Raw genomic sequence first — 13,537 nt, 5'->3', positions numbered from 1 at the left:
GTTCAAAAGCTCACATAATGAGAGTTACACTAATTCTTATTTGGAAATTTAATTAATGTGAAATCCTCATCATATCAACACAGCTATATGCATAATGATTTGCCAAGTTTAGTCATCAAAGTATGGCTAACACAAAGATAATGTAAAAAATTAATGACATGCTCACATTCTTGAAAGTTAATTGAAAATAAAGACCAAATCTCATCATAGAATTGGGAAATGACTACTAACAACAAATAAAAACAAGACTCAAAGTAAAAGAACATATATTTTTGGTCTTGAATTTTTCTTTATTTATATATAAAATTCATAAGGAGAAAATGAAAAACAAAGAAAAAAAAAACACAAACTAATTAAATAAAAACTAAACGTTTAAAAAGTAAAGACAAAAGGCTAATCCTAATGAGAAACAGGAACTTGAAAAGGTGGACTATAACATTGATATGCAATGTTGGAGTAAAGTGCTAGCCGACCAGTCAATCATTATGGGCAACCGATTGGACTAAGAAAACTAAGTCATGCAAAAGCAATTAAAGAGAGAGAGGGTGTGAGAACATCCTAGGTTTTTGTAGGTGTGTGGATGAGCAAAGCGTAGAATTTGTCAAAGTGAGAGAAGATAGACAACGTGATGAACTCAAGCACCCACAACTTGTTTCTTTGAATGCCAACGAACCTAAGACAAAGCAGGAATATGATTAACCAAAACTAATAATTAAAGAAGACGATAAACAAAAAAACAAAACAAAAAAGCTTTTAGAACTTGGGTTACCTCCCAAGAAGCACTTCTTTAAAATCATGAGCTAGACTTTTCGTTAGTTGTATGTTCACAAAAGTCTCTTAAAGCTCACTTAAATTCAAAGATTCATAAACAGAAAATGGCATCAACTTAATTGAAGCACCTAAGTCTAATAAAGCATGTTCAAACATTTTATTGCCAATTATACAAGGTATAAATAAACTCCCTAGATCCTTTAGTTTAGGAGGCAATGTACGCAACAGTGCAGAGACTTCCTCACTTAAGGCCACGGTTTCATTCTCCTTGAAATTCCTCTTATTTGTACAAAGCTCTTTGAGGAACTTTGCATAGCTTGGAATTTGCTAGATTCCATCGAGCAAAAGAATGTTCACTTGCACTTTTTGGGAAATTCTCTAACATGTCCTTTGAAGCTTGCTCCTTCTTTGAATTCATAAACCTATGAGGAAAGGGAACTTTTGAAGTAATCGAATGATTCACAAGCGAACTTACCTTAGAGTTGTCACTTGCGACCGTAGGCTTGGGAGAGGGGGCAACCACGATTTTGAATGAATTTCTCTCCACCTTTGTCAAATTGATCACATCCTTCTCTTTGTCATCATTTCCCACCTCTTTTCCACTTCGGTGAGCAATCACCTTTGCGATTTCATGGCCTCCATTAGGATTTGAAATTACTGGGCTCAGAAGCTTCCCCTGGCTCTATTTGACCCAATGAGGCTGCAATTTGTCCAACTTGGTTTTCAAGACTCTTGATTATTGTGGACATTTGTGCTTCTGTTTACCTTGTTTCCTACATAAAACCTTGAGTGGTAAAAGTCAAAGAATCAATTAACTCTTCTAAAGACTTACCTTGACTAAGAGGTGGTGCTAGTGCATTTTGTTGAGGAATAAACTAATTTTGCTGAACTAGGGTTGATTACACATTTTGGTTATTCTTCCATCCAAAGTTAGGGTATTGACGGCATCCAGTATGATATGTGTTAGAAAATGGGGCGTTTCTTGGCTTTTGTTGTTGCATATAGTTTGCTTGAGCCATCTCTTCCCCATCACCATACAAACTTGGACAAGACTCCGTAGGATGTCCAGGATTGGTGTACACGACACACACTCATGCTTGAGGTATTAGAGGTAATTACAATTTTGATCACTGGGGTTAGGGTCGAATTTAATTTTGGTCATCACTCTTTACTTCCTCTGCAAATCAAGTCCAATTGACCCATTCCGTCAGTTAAGACACACGTGTTGGGTGCGTGCAGGGACAAAATTGGAACTTAACCATTTAAACAATTATTAAATTAAAAAAACAAAGCAAAAAAAAAAAGAACCAAAAGAAAAAACAATTCTCTCTCTCTCTCTCTCTCTCTCTCTCTCTCCGATCTGAAAGGGGTTTGTTTGAACCCAAAACTCACACCCACATACCCTCCCCATCCCACTTCAATGCAACCCAACCCACACCCACCCACATTCCCCACCGCCTCTCCTTGATTTTTTGTTGGAGTCGCCAGTTGATCGGACTTGCCCATCCTCGTCGGAATCCGTTTTCCTTTGAATTCGCACGCCCACTTGACACCACCACCTCAGATCTAGTGAGAAGATCTCATCTTTTAATTTTTGGGTTTTGCAGGACTAGTTGTGATTCAAATTTTTTTTCAAGGTGGATTGAATTGAATTTTTGGTGATGGCTGGGAGGGAGGTCAGTGGATCGCTGTTGAAAAGAAAGGGAAGAGATAGAGGAGAGAGAAGGATGAGGCAAATGAGGCAGTAATGAGTGATGGCTAGGATGTCAGTGGGTATTGTGGTGTGGGTAGCTATTGAAGAAAGGGGATTGCATAAGTAATTATTTTTACAACATCCATGCTCATGCTTAGAAGATTGATGGGTTGGTTTGTATAGGTACAAGAAGAAAAGTGAACCCAAAACCCCTCATCTCTCTCTATCTTCCCTTTCTATCTCTTACCCCTCTCTCTCTCTTCAATCTGAAAGGGGTTTGTTCGAACCCAAAACTCACACCCACCTACCCTCCCCATCCCATTCCAATGCAACCCAACCCACACTCCCCACTGCCTCTCCTTGATTTTCGTCGGAGCCGCTAGTTCATCGGACTTGCTCATCCGCGACGGAATCCGTTTTCCTTCGAATTCGCACGCCCACTAAACACCACCACCTCAGATCTAGTGAGAAGATCTCATCTTTCAATTTTTGGGTTTTGCAGGACTAGTTGTGATTCAATGTTTTTTTCAAGGTGGATTTAACTGAATTTTTGGTGATGGCTGGGATGGAGGTCAGTGGCTGTTCTGGTGTGGATGGTGAAGAGAGGGGGAAGAGATAGAGGAGAGAGAAGGATGAGGCAGATGGGGCAGTAATGAGTGATGGTTGGGATGTCGGTGGGTATTGTGGTATAGGTGGCTGTTGAAGAGAGAGGATTGCATATATAATTATTTTTGCAGCATCCATGCTCATGCTTAGAAAATTAATGGGTTGGCTTGTGTAGGTACAAGAAGAAAAGTCGAAAAAGGAATTGATGGGTTGGCCTGAAGCTTCAATTGGAGCGACAATAAAGCCCTTTTGTGGATCTCGACAAAAGAAAAATACATGGTTATTGATTGGATAGCATGTCAAATATGCTTCAAGAGACCCATAAAAACAAAGCAACTATCCATATAAAGGGAACCAAGCACACAGAAAACAGAATGGTAGTGAGGCTTCTTGACAGGAGCCGAACGGTATTTCAATAGGAGATGCTAGGTTTTTTCATAGTCTTCCTTGCTTTTGAAGCATGATAAGGAGAGTTTTTGTGTTATATGAATAGGAAAATTGATTTGCACAACGTTTTCCACAGTTTGGGCACTAGTTTTGTAGGTTTGGTGTTCGAGAGTCTTGATTGTATGATGGAGGCAATTGATGAAATAGTCTCTGGCATACATAGAACATTGGCAATTTTGGAAACTGAAGCTCTTGAAGTTAGGGTTGAAGAGATAGCATCGTTAAAGGCGGAACGCTTTCTTGTGGTAGGGAAGCGCTATTTGGGACACTGAAACAGATTTGGCATACGCGAGAGGACTTTACGACGGTTTCTTTGGATGAGGCGTCACAGTTTCTGTTTTCTTTTAAAAATGAATTCAATCGGAATTTTTTTTTAGGGGATCCCCTTGGACTTTTGGTAGAGCTTTGTTGGTACTTGCAGCTACGAATGGCAAGGTGGATCCTGGTTTGGTACCGCTAGATACCCAGTGTTTCTAGATTAAGGTTCGGCGGATTCCACCACTCTTTCTGACGCTAGCAATAGGAGAAAAGATGGGGAATTTTTTGGGCACCTATATTACGATTGATTGGGGGCTTCATGGGACTGTTTAGGATGCTTCCTTCGTATTCGAGTCAGTTTGCCGATAAATGAACTATTGAAGCGATGTGTGATGCTCCGTCTAGCCCTGGACGAACCTACAAAACAATATGAAATTGAGTATGAATGGCTCCCATTTTTTTAAGGAAGACTTGACCACGTGGGAACCAATTGTGCATTGAAATCAGGGGGGCTGGAGGTTGAGTTTGGTGGCTCGTCCACAAGGGGTGCAGTTTTGAGCATAAGAGAGGCGAGTATCCGATGTTGTTAGGCCCTTCAAGGCTGCCTTCACTGTCCATGATGATGGGGGGAAGGATGTGGTAAGGCAATATGATATGGAAGATTTTGTCTAAAGACAATTATCAAAGAAACGGAGAAGGGCAGATGATGGAGGGAGTGAGGTTGCGGTTAACTTGGCCCCTGAAGTATCTATTGTACAGTTTTCTAAAGTACTAGTTACTGCCATCTACGAGATGTTGGATAAATGTCAAGAAGATGTAGATGGGGGATTTGGAAATAAAGGTAAACAGGCGATGATCAAGGAGATGGTGGAGTTGCTGATATGCAGCCACTTCTGGATAAACGAAAGGGTAAGTGGCTCCGTGTGGGAGGGGCTCGAGATAGGGGTAGCCTAAAGAAAGAGGAGGTTCACAAAAAAGTGGGAAGGGTAATTTGATCAATGAGTCTGGCACAGCTAGACAAACCGTGATGGGTCCCGGATTAAGGGCCCATCACAAGCAATGACACTGTTATGCTGAAATGTTCGTGGGTTCGGCAATCCACAAACACTCTGTGCTCTAAGATTCCTTCTTAGAGATAAAAAGCCCCAAGTTGTGTTCTTATCTGAAACTAAGAAGAAAATTTGTCATATGGAGGTGGTGCGACGACAATTAGGATTGGCAAGTTGTTTCAGTGTTAGTCGAGATGGACAGTTAGGCTGTTTATCCCTATTGTGGCAGCATGGGGTGGATGTGACCATCCGATCCTTTTCGGATAAACACATTGATGCTTACATTGGTGGTATGGAACGAGTTAGTTTTCGTTTTACAGGTTTTTACGGGAATCCAGAAACATGTTTGAGGAAGTATTCTTGGGAACTACTAAGAAGATTAGCCGACAGTGGTAAAGGTCCGTGGTTGGTAGGAGGTGATTTCAACGAGATTCTTGAAGCTCATGAATATCTAGGCCGCCGTTATAGGCCAACGACTTAGATGCTAGATTTTGGGGAGATGCTCAGTGGCTGTGGTCTAACGACAGTAGGTTTTAAAGGATATAAGTATACTTGGTCCAATCGATGGCAGGGAGATGGTTTGGTTTAACTTTGGTTAGATCGAATGGTGGCTAGTGCAGAGTTGTGGTTGCAATTTCCAGAGATCAATACCCATCATTTGAACTCTATTGTTTTTTATCACCTTCCTATTCTTACTTTTTTTGAAGCTTTCAAGTCAAGGTCGGGAAAGTGGCGTTTTATGTTTGAGGAGATATGGTCTGCGGTTGAAGGTTGTGAGGAAACCATTATAAGTGCATAGGCATGGAATATAGGGACCATGGTGGAAAAGTTGAAAGATTGTCAAGGGTCTCTACAACGATGGAATAAAGACAGTGTGGGGGTATCTTCCTTCACACATCCGTCGTGTACAAGGTCAGATTGATGATCTACAATGAAGAAGTATTAATTCTGATACTGATAATCAATAGTGATTTTTATCTCGGGAGTTGGATTTTTTGCTGAAGAAGAAGGAGGTCATGTGGAGGCAAAAATCAAGAATATCCTAGTTAAAAATTGGAGATCGAAATACAAAGTTTTTTCCTTGGGCAAGCCAAATAGCGAGGACGTATTAATAAGCTCAAAGGGATTCTTGATGAGGGCGGGGTGTGGCGTACATCGAGGGAGGATATTGGAGATGTTTTTTGTGATTATTTTCAGGGCTTGTTCGCCACGATGGGTTCATGTGGCTTTGATGATATCCTGGAGGCTGTACAACTAGTTGTAACTAGAGAGATGAATGCTCGACTTCTTTTACATTTCAGGCGAAAGGAGCTTGAGAAGGCACTGGGGCAAATGTTTCCCACCAAGTCCCCGGGGATGGATGGTATGCCAGCATTGTTTTATCAAAAATATTGGAGGGTAGTTGGTGATGATGTTACTGATTTATGTTTGAATATACTTAATGGAAGGGATAGTGTGCAGACAATAAACCATACCCTATTGACTCTTATTCCCAAAACTAAGTGTCCGGCACAAGTGACTGAGTATAGACCGATCAACTTATGTACGGTGTTGTATAAGATAATTTCAAAGACTCTGGTGAACCGGATGAAACAAATTGTGCCAGCAATTATTTCCAATTACTAAAGTGCTTTTGTTCAGCTCGGTTGATAACAGATAACATAATTGCGGCTTTTGAAAGTATTCATGCAATTAAATGTCGTGGTGAGAGTGGACTGAAGAAGATGGTGCTAAAAATTGGACATGTCAAAAGCTTATCATCATGTGGAGTGGTTATTTCTGGAAAGAATGACGCAACGTTTGGGTTTCAATGCTAGATGGGTGACGTTAATAATGGATTATATAACCACTGTTATGTATTCTGTCCAAGTAAGAGGTGTTGCTTCAGGGATGATAACCCATGCTCGAGGGTTGAGGCAAGGAGACCCTTTTTCGCCTTATTTGTTTTTAATTTGTGCGAAAGGGTTGTCTACTTGCTTACCTGTGCCTTACAAGCAAAAGGTATAAAAGGACTGTCTATTGCCCAGGGAGCGCTTACTCTTTCTCATTTATTTTTTTGCAAATGATAGTCTTCTTTTTTGTAACGCTCATTTATCTGATTGCTCTAATCTACTGCATATCCTCAAATTGTATGAAAGGGCATCAAGTGAGAAGATAAATTTTGATAAGTCTGCAGCTAGTTTTAGCCCTAACATTGATCCGATTATGAAACAGTTGATTTCGAATTTGTTTGGAGTAAAGATTGTAGCTTGCCATGAAAAATATTTGGGTCTGCCAATGATGACAAGGAGGAATAAAACCCAGATGTTCCAATTTGTTCAGGAGAATCTGTGGTTACTTACTACTTGGAATGGGAAATTGTTATTTGCAGCAGGAAAAGATGTGCATATTAAGGTTGTGGCGCAAGCTCTACCTACATATACTATGAGTGTTTTCAAACTGCCCTAGCAACTCTATCATGATTTGTCAGCTATGATCAGTTGATATTGGTGGGGAAAATATGGGATGAGGAGTATTCATTGGCTAGATTGGCCCAAACTTTGTCAACCCAAGTGTTTTGGGGGTCTTGGTTTCAAGAATTTCGAAGCATTTAATAAAGCAATGGTGGCCAAGCAGTCTTTGAGACTACTAGAGGATCCTTCCTCTCTTCTCACACAGATGATGAAAGCAAGATATTTTCGTACTAGTTCTTTCCTACAAGCTAAATTGGGGTCCTCTCCTTCTCTAATTTGGAGGGCTCTCTTATGGGGTAGGGACGTGCTTCATGATGGTTTCGTGGGGCGAGTGGGGAATGGAAATTCAATCAGACTTTTTCACAATAAATGGATACCAAAACCATTTACTTTCAAGACGTTGATGAACAATGGGTTAAACTGGGATGCGAAGGTTGCAGATTTATTTACTTCTTCAGGAAGTTGGAATTTACCTATATTAGATACTTCTTTTTGTAAGGAGGATTGTGATGCTATTGCAAGTATTGATCTTGGTTTCGTAGCCCCTTTGGAAGATGGTAGTTATTGGTTATTTTCGAAAAATGGTAAATAAACTGTGAAGTCCCGGTATCATGTGGCTCTTCGTCAGTGTGAGGAGAACAGCGGTGATGGTGTGGGTGCTTCAAATTCAAAGCCTCAATGTGTTTTTTGGAAGGCTATTTGGAAGTTGGGGGTGCCCAATAAAGTGAAGTTGTTGCTTTAGTGGTCATGCTTTGACATTTTGCTGACTGCCCAAAATTTATTCCGGCGGAGAGTTGCTCATACTCCAATCTGTTTGCGGTGTGGTCAAGCTGAGGAAGGTACATGGCATGCTCTTGGGAGTGTAAATACAGCTGCAAGTTTTGGTGGTGTACATCATTCTCAGTACGTTTAGGTAAGGTGTGTTGCTTGTTTGCTAATTTCTTTGACCGGTGAGCTGGGATTCTCTCTTCCCACGACCTGAAAATTTTTGCTTGTTGTTTATGGAGAGTTTGACAGATGCATAATGATCTTGTACATGGGAAACTATTGGGCCTTATGGAGGATCTTGTGTTTAAAACATTGGAGTGGCATGCGCAATTTAAAGCATGCAATACTATAGTTGAAACCGATCGAGTCCCTCGCAATGTACGGTGGATCAAACAAGGAAGAAAGGTACATTGGATAAGGAAGGAAGGAGCAGGGGTCTTAGGGGGTGTCTTCAGGATTCTACTAGAGGTTTTATCTGTGGGTTTGCTTGCAAGGGTCCATCGGGTTTAAGTGTGTTGGGGACGGAGTTTGCGGCAATAAGAGAGGGGTTACAAACCATGTTTGCTTATGAGTATACTAGTTTTATTCTGGCTTCTAACTCTCAGAAAACAATGTCTATGCTTAAAGGAATGGTGGATGGTGGAGTAATGTTGGGAATATAGTGGAGGATGTACGATGATTAATAGCATATGCTGCAGTCTTGGATGTTGTGTTCCAGCCACGACAAGGAAATCAGGTGGCACATTTGTTGGCAAAATTTGGATAAAGAGAAGGGATTAAATTTGGGTGGGAGGATGTGGCTCCACCTTGGTTAGGGTCATCTTTGATGATAGATTGTGAGAACACCTAGTCTTTTGTTCTGCCTTTATGGGAGGAGTCATGGTACACTTTTTTCTTGACCGGATTTTTCTCCTTTAGGGGTTTTTAAAGGCAATGTTTTAATAAGGCCACAATATAACTCCTATACCTGTTTCAAAGTCAATGTACTGTTTCATTATTTTGTTTTAATGAAAATATACCTTTTGATTAAAAAAAAAGTTATAAATTTAAAGTTCATAGCATTCGTATTTTTTTATTTTTTAAATATTCTATTCTATTTTACTCATAATAACTTTAATTTATTCTTTTAAATATTCTATTATGATCACCAAGTTCGTAGCATTTTTTATTTGACAATATATGAATTATAACAACCAACTAGATCATAATAATTCATAAATTTTAACAATGACTTGTGTAGTTTACATGTCACTTATGAACAATAACATTTGTGGTTCGTACTTAAGTGTTCTTTTTGTTAATTTTCAAGGGTACAACAGTCCATCTAAGATGTTGATCGGGAAATATTTTTCTCATAGATATATATTTGTAGCTTAAGAAAATAAATTAAAAATAGAAAAACTTAGGCCCCATTCGATAACCATTTCAATTTTAATTTTAATTACATTTTTTGTGCTAGAGTACAATGGATAAAGATAGAGAATATAAGTGAGAATGAGAGGAAAGATGAGAGGGTTGGATAGGAGGGAGGAGTAACAAAAGTGAAAAAAAAAAAATTACTAAAAACAGAAATCTATATATGAAATTGTTTTCATTTTCAAGTTTTTGTTTTTACTTTTGTTACTCCTCCCCTCTCATCCTCTCTCAGTCTCATCATCTCTCTCAATCTCATGCTCACTCCCATCTCACTCTCATTTTCATCTATACTCTAGCATAAAAATGAAAACTAAAATCTAAAATCTAAAATTGAAATGGTTATCAAATGAGCCCTTATTTTCTTTATTTTTTTTTTACTATAATTTTTTTCCACACAAAATTCCTTGTTTTTTTTTGTGAAAGTGGCGCAACTCGATTTTGTTTACAAAGAGGCAAATGGAGCTCCTGACATTTCCCACAAATTTATGTTTTATGAAAGGAGCACGCTTTTTTTTTTTTTTTTTACTAAGAAAACTGAAATAAAAGGGTTTTCGACCGAAATGGTCCCCCAACTAAATTTTTCATTTCAATAGTTTTCCAACTCTTCATTTGGTATCAAAACAGTCCCACCGTTAAAGATTATTAATAGTGCCGCTAAATTGAGGGGTAAAACTATCCATATACATGAAAATATTAATATATAATTCAAAATTAAAGGAATAAAACTTAGAAAATAATAAAAATTGAAAAAATTGAATCTCACCGCCAGCCAGTCGCCTACATAGTTGGAGGACCAAGAAGAACAAGGAAGAAATGTGATTCACCACCACCACCACCGCCACCTCTCTGAAGGAAACATGCATCTAATACTTAGGAAATTAACTTTAGCCACAACCTATACAACAAAAACGTTCTAAATGGCGGATTCATTTTGTTTATACTAGTTGAGCTAAACCTTTTTCATTTTAAACCAAATATCTTAGCCTAGTGTTTCCCTCTTTTCGGCCGGGGGGGCCGACGGAAGGAACTTTTGGTCCTTCTTCTTTTTTGAGTGCGGGGCGTGCCACCACCAAGCCCTTAATTTGGGCTTGAATGGAATGTGAGTAGATGGATGTGTTGCGTTCGAGATCTGACTTTAATCAAACGATTGTTCGGCCAAGCAAGGAACCTCCTCACGCCCTAGGTTCTTTCACTACCTCGGGGTCAAGGCTTTATGTGAGCGACCAAATGATGTGGAGTGGGTAGAGATGTAGATGGAAGGTGAAATGTAATGAAACGGAGAACAAGTGCGTAAAGTAAATGTGCTTAAACTTAAATATAATTTGAAGACAAATGCGTAAAGTAAAGTGCAAAAGATAGATAACATAAAGACAAGAATTAAAGTGCGAGAAAATGAATCAAAGCAATAAATAAAACGAGAACGAAATGAAAGCGATAAGAACGATAAAGTAAAGAACTTGAAATTAAACTTAATTGAAGTGCGACAACAATGAAAAGTAAAGCAATTGAAATAAACTTGAATTTAAATGAAGAGAAAATATAAATTGAATGAGAATTCAAACTTACACTAAGAAAAGGAAGAACTCGCTACACTAAGTGCATGGAAAGTAAAATCCTAAGTCTAGGAAAAGAGAAGTGCGAGACAAAAAATAGGTTTGTCTGACTGATGTTGTGTCTGATGTCTTCGTCGAGCAAGGTTTATATAGGGCACTCGTCAGCCTATGGGCTCGCCATTGAATGGCCAAAGGTCAACTCTTTTAAAACTTCTTTCCTTCCAAGGCCCCTCTAAATCTTTAGGATTGCATTGATTGAGATATTCTGACATGCTTGATTCTTCCTTACTTTGGAACACTCGGAGTTACTATAAAAAATGCCTTGATTTCTTTCCTTGTGAGGCCTCCGTCATGTGCACATAATCCTCCAAAAATCTGGGCTCGAATCAATGTCTTGGGCTAAGACTTTTGATCTCTTGGCATGACATGAGGGTGTCCTTTGAATTTCTGAAGCTCTAAAATTAGTCCGCCGAGGAACTTAATTCAATCTTTATTTTCATTTATATATATATATATATGTATATACGAATTAAAAATCCAAGCTGCTGGCCCAGCCACTATACATAAAAACATGCATGTCAAAATTCATGTTTGTTGCCGCTGACTTCAATAACCAAAAAGCCCACATTTGTAAGTGGCAATAATTCTAATATTCAAACCAATGCAACTCGGCCGCCACTTCTTCAAACTTCGGCCGCATGTTTATATATCTATATATTTAGATATATATATATATATTAAAACAATAAGTTTTAATCCTAAAAAACCATTGGCCCATTTTGTAGAGCTCTCAAAGACCTCAACCTCCAAAATGCTTGGCCGCCACTCCTTTGTCCAAAATACTCGGCACGAAACCCTTCAGCATCATTTCGAAAAGACGGGGCATTCTTCTCCAACCCCATTCGAGTAAAACCCGACCGAAATCCTTTAGCCAAGTTCGAGCAAAACCCGACCGAAATCCTTCAGCCAAGTTCGAACTGCCCAGCTGGCCATTTTACCCGGCCGAGATTTGCAGAGGGATCCGACCGTGAACACATTCCAGCTCCGAACTCGATCGGCCGCAAAACTCTGAGCTCCTAGCAGACCTAGTTGCAGCAATTCTTCAAACCCCGGCCGCCTCTCTTTGCATAGCCCGGCTGGGATTTTCAACAGCCCCAAACATTGCCCCCGATTTGTTTAGTTCGGAATTGGTGTGGAGGTAAGCAAACCGAAACCCCAATCCTTACAATTTTCGAAGTTTGAGATTTTTAGCTTGCCTTACACATTACTAAATTTTGAATAGAGTAGGAATTTAGGAAGACAACAATTAAATTGGCGGGACTTTTGAACTTCCTATCTGTTAAAAACCCTAGATATTACAAATATCCAAGTGTTCTCTTTCATTTTCACATAAACACTTCCACCATAGCTATAGGACCCTAGAAGGTTTCCTAAAACCCATATCCTCTTTATCTTCACATTCATCATTTCACACACCAAATCCACCCGAATCAACGTCAAACTTGAAATTTGCAAGTTTCTAGGTACGTTGCACTAACTCTTGGTTGATTTTGGTATGATTTTAATGCATCTATAGCCTTCAAAAGTTTAGACTTGAAACTTTGAATATGTGAATAGTGCCATGATGTTCTTCGCGTTCTTGATTCAAATCTTGTTTGCTTCACTATATATATATATATTTTTTTTTTTTTTATTCGATTTTACATCATGTTTGTAGGATGGAATCTATTCCAAGTGATAGTGGCCAATTTTTTGAAGATATGAAAGTGGCCATGGACAAAGACTTGGGCAAGCAAGTATTTGCCTATTTTCTCAATGCCTTTCCCAACTCCACGCAATATATTCTTGGCCCATTTTTCTCCGCCTATTCGGAGGAGGTGGCCAAGGTGTGGCTGACGCAACCGAGGAGTGGCCCAACTTAGTTTTCAGACTTCACATGGGCAACCGTTTGGGAGAGCTCCAAGCCATTCAAAGGTTGGCCGACGGGAAACACCCCCAAAACGGATCCCGCCGTGACTAAAGAGGCCACATCAAAGAAAACATCATCCACCGCCGGGAAGCCCGACCACTCAAGCTCGGCGGATGGCAAGTTTGATTGGTATCATTGGTTCAAGGCATTGGAACCAAAATTGAAGGGTCATTGGAAGAAAATTGGCATATATGACACATTGCTTCTATATGCGGGAAGCCCCTTTCCTGGCGACCGATCTCTTGTCATCGCGGCCCTATGTTTTTGGTCTTCCTCCACCAATTGCATGAGGCTTCGTCTTGGGATGATGGCGCCCAACTTGCTGGACTTGGCCGCTATCACCGGCCTCCGCTCTCATGGAGATGATTTTTCGGCAGCCAACCTTCCGGAAGCCAAGGTGGGCTTAGATTTTGACAAGTCAAACAAGACCTCCGGGAATTGGGTGAAGACGTATCTTGGCCATGGCCGAGATCCCACCGACCCTCCTTCCATCAATGGCGTATCCTACACTGAGCACGTGGCTTTTCTTGTGATGTGGTTGTGCAACTTCTTAG

The sequence above is a fragment of the Prunus dulcis genome, chromosome 4 (genome assembly GCF_902201215.1).
Source record: "Prunus dulcis chromosome 4, ALMONDv2, whole genome shotgun sequence".
NCBI classification, from domain to species: Eukaryota; Viridiplantae; Streptophyta; class Magnoliopsida; order Rosales; family Rosaceae; genus Prunus; species Prunus dulcis.
The sequence above is the reverse complement of the archived record's forward strand: the minus strand, read 5'-3'. Positions refer to the sequence as shown.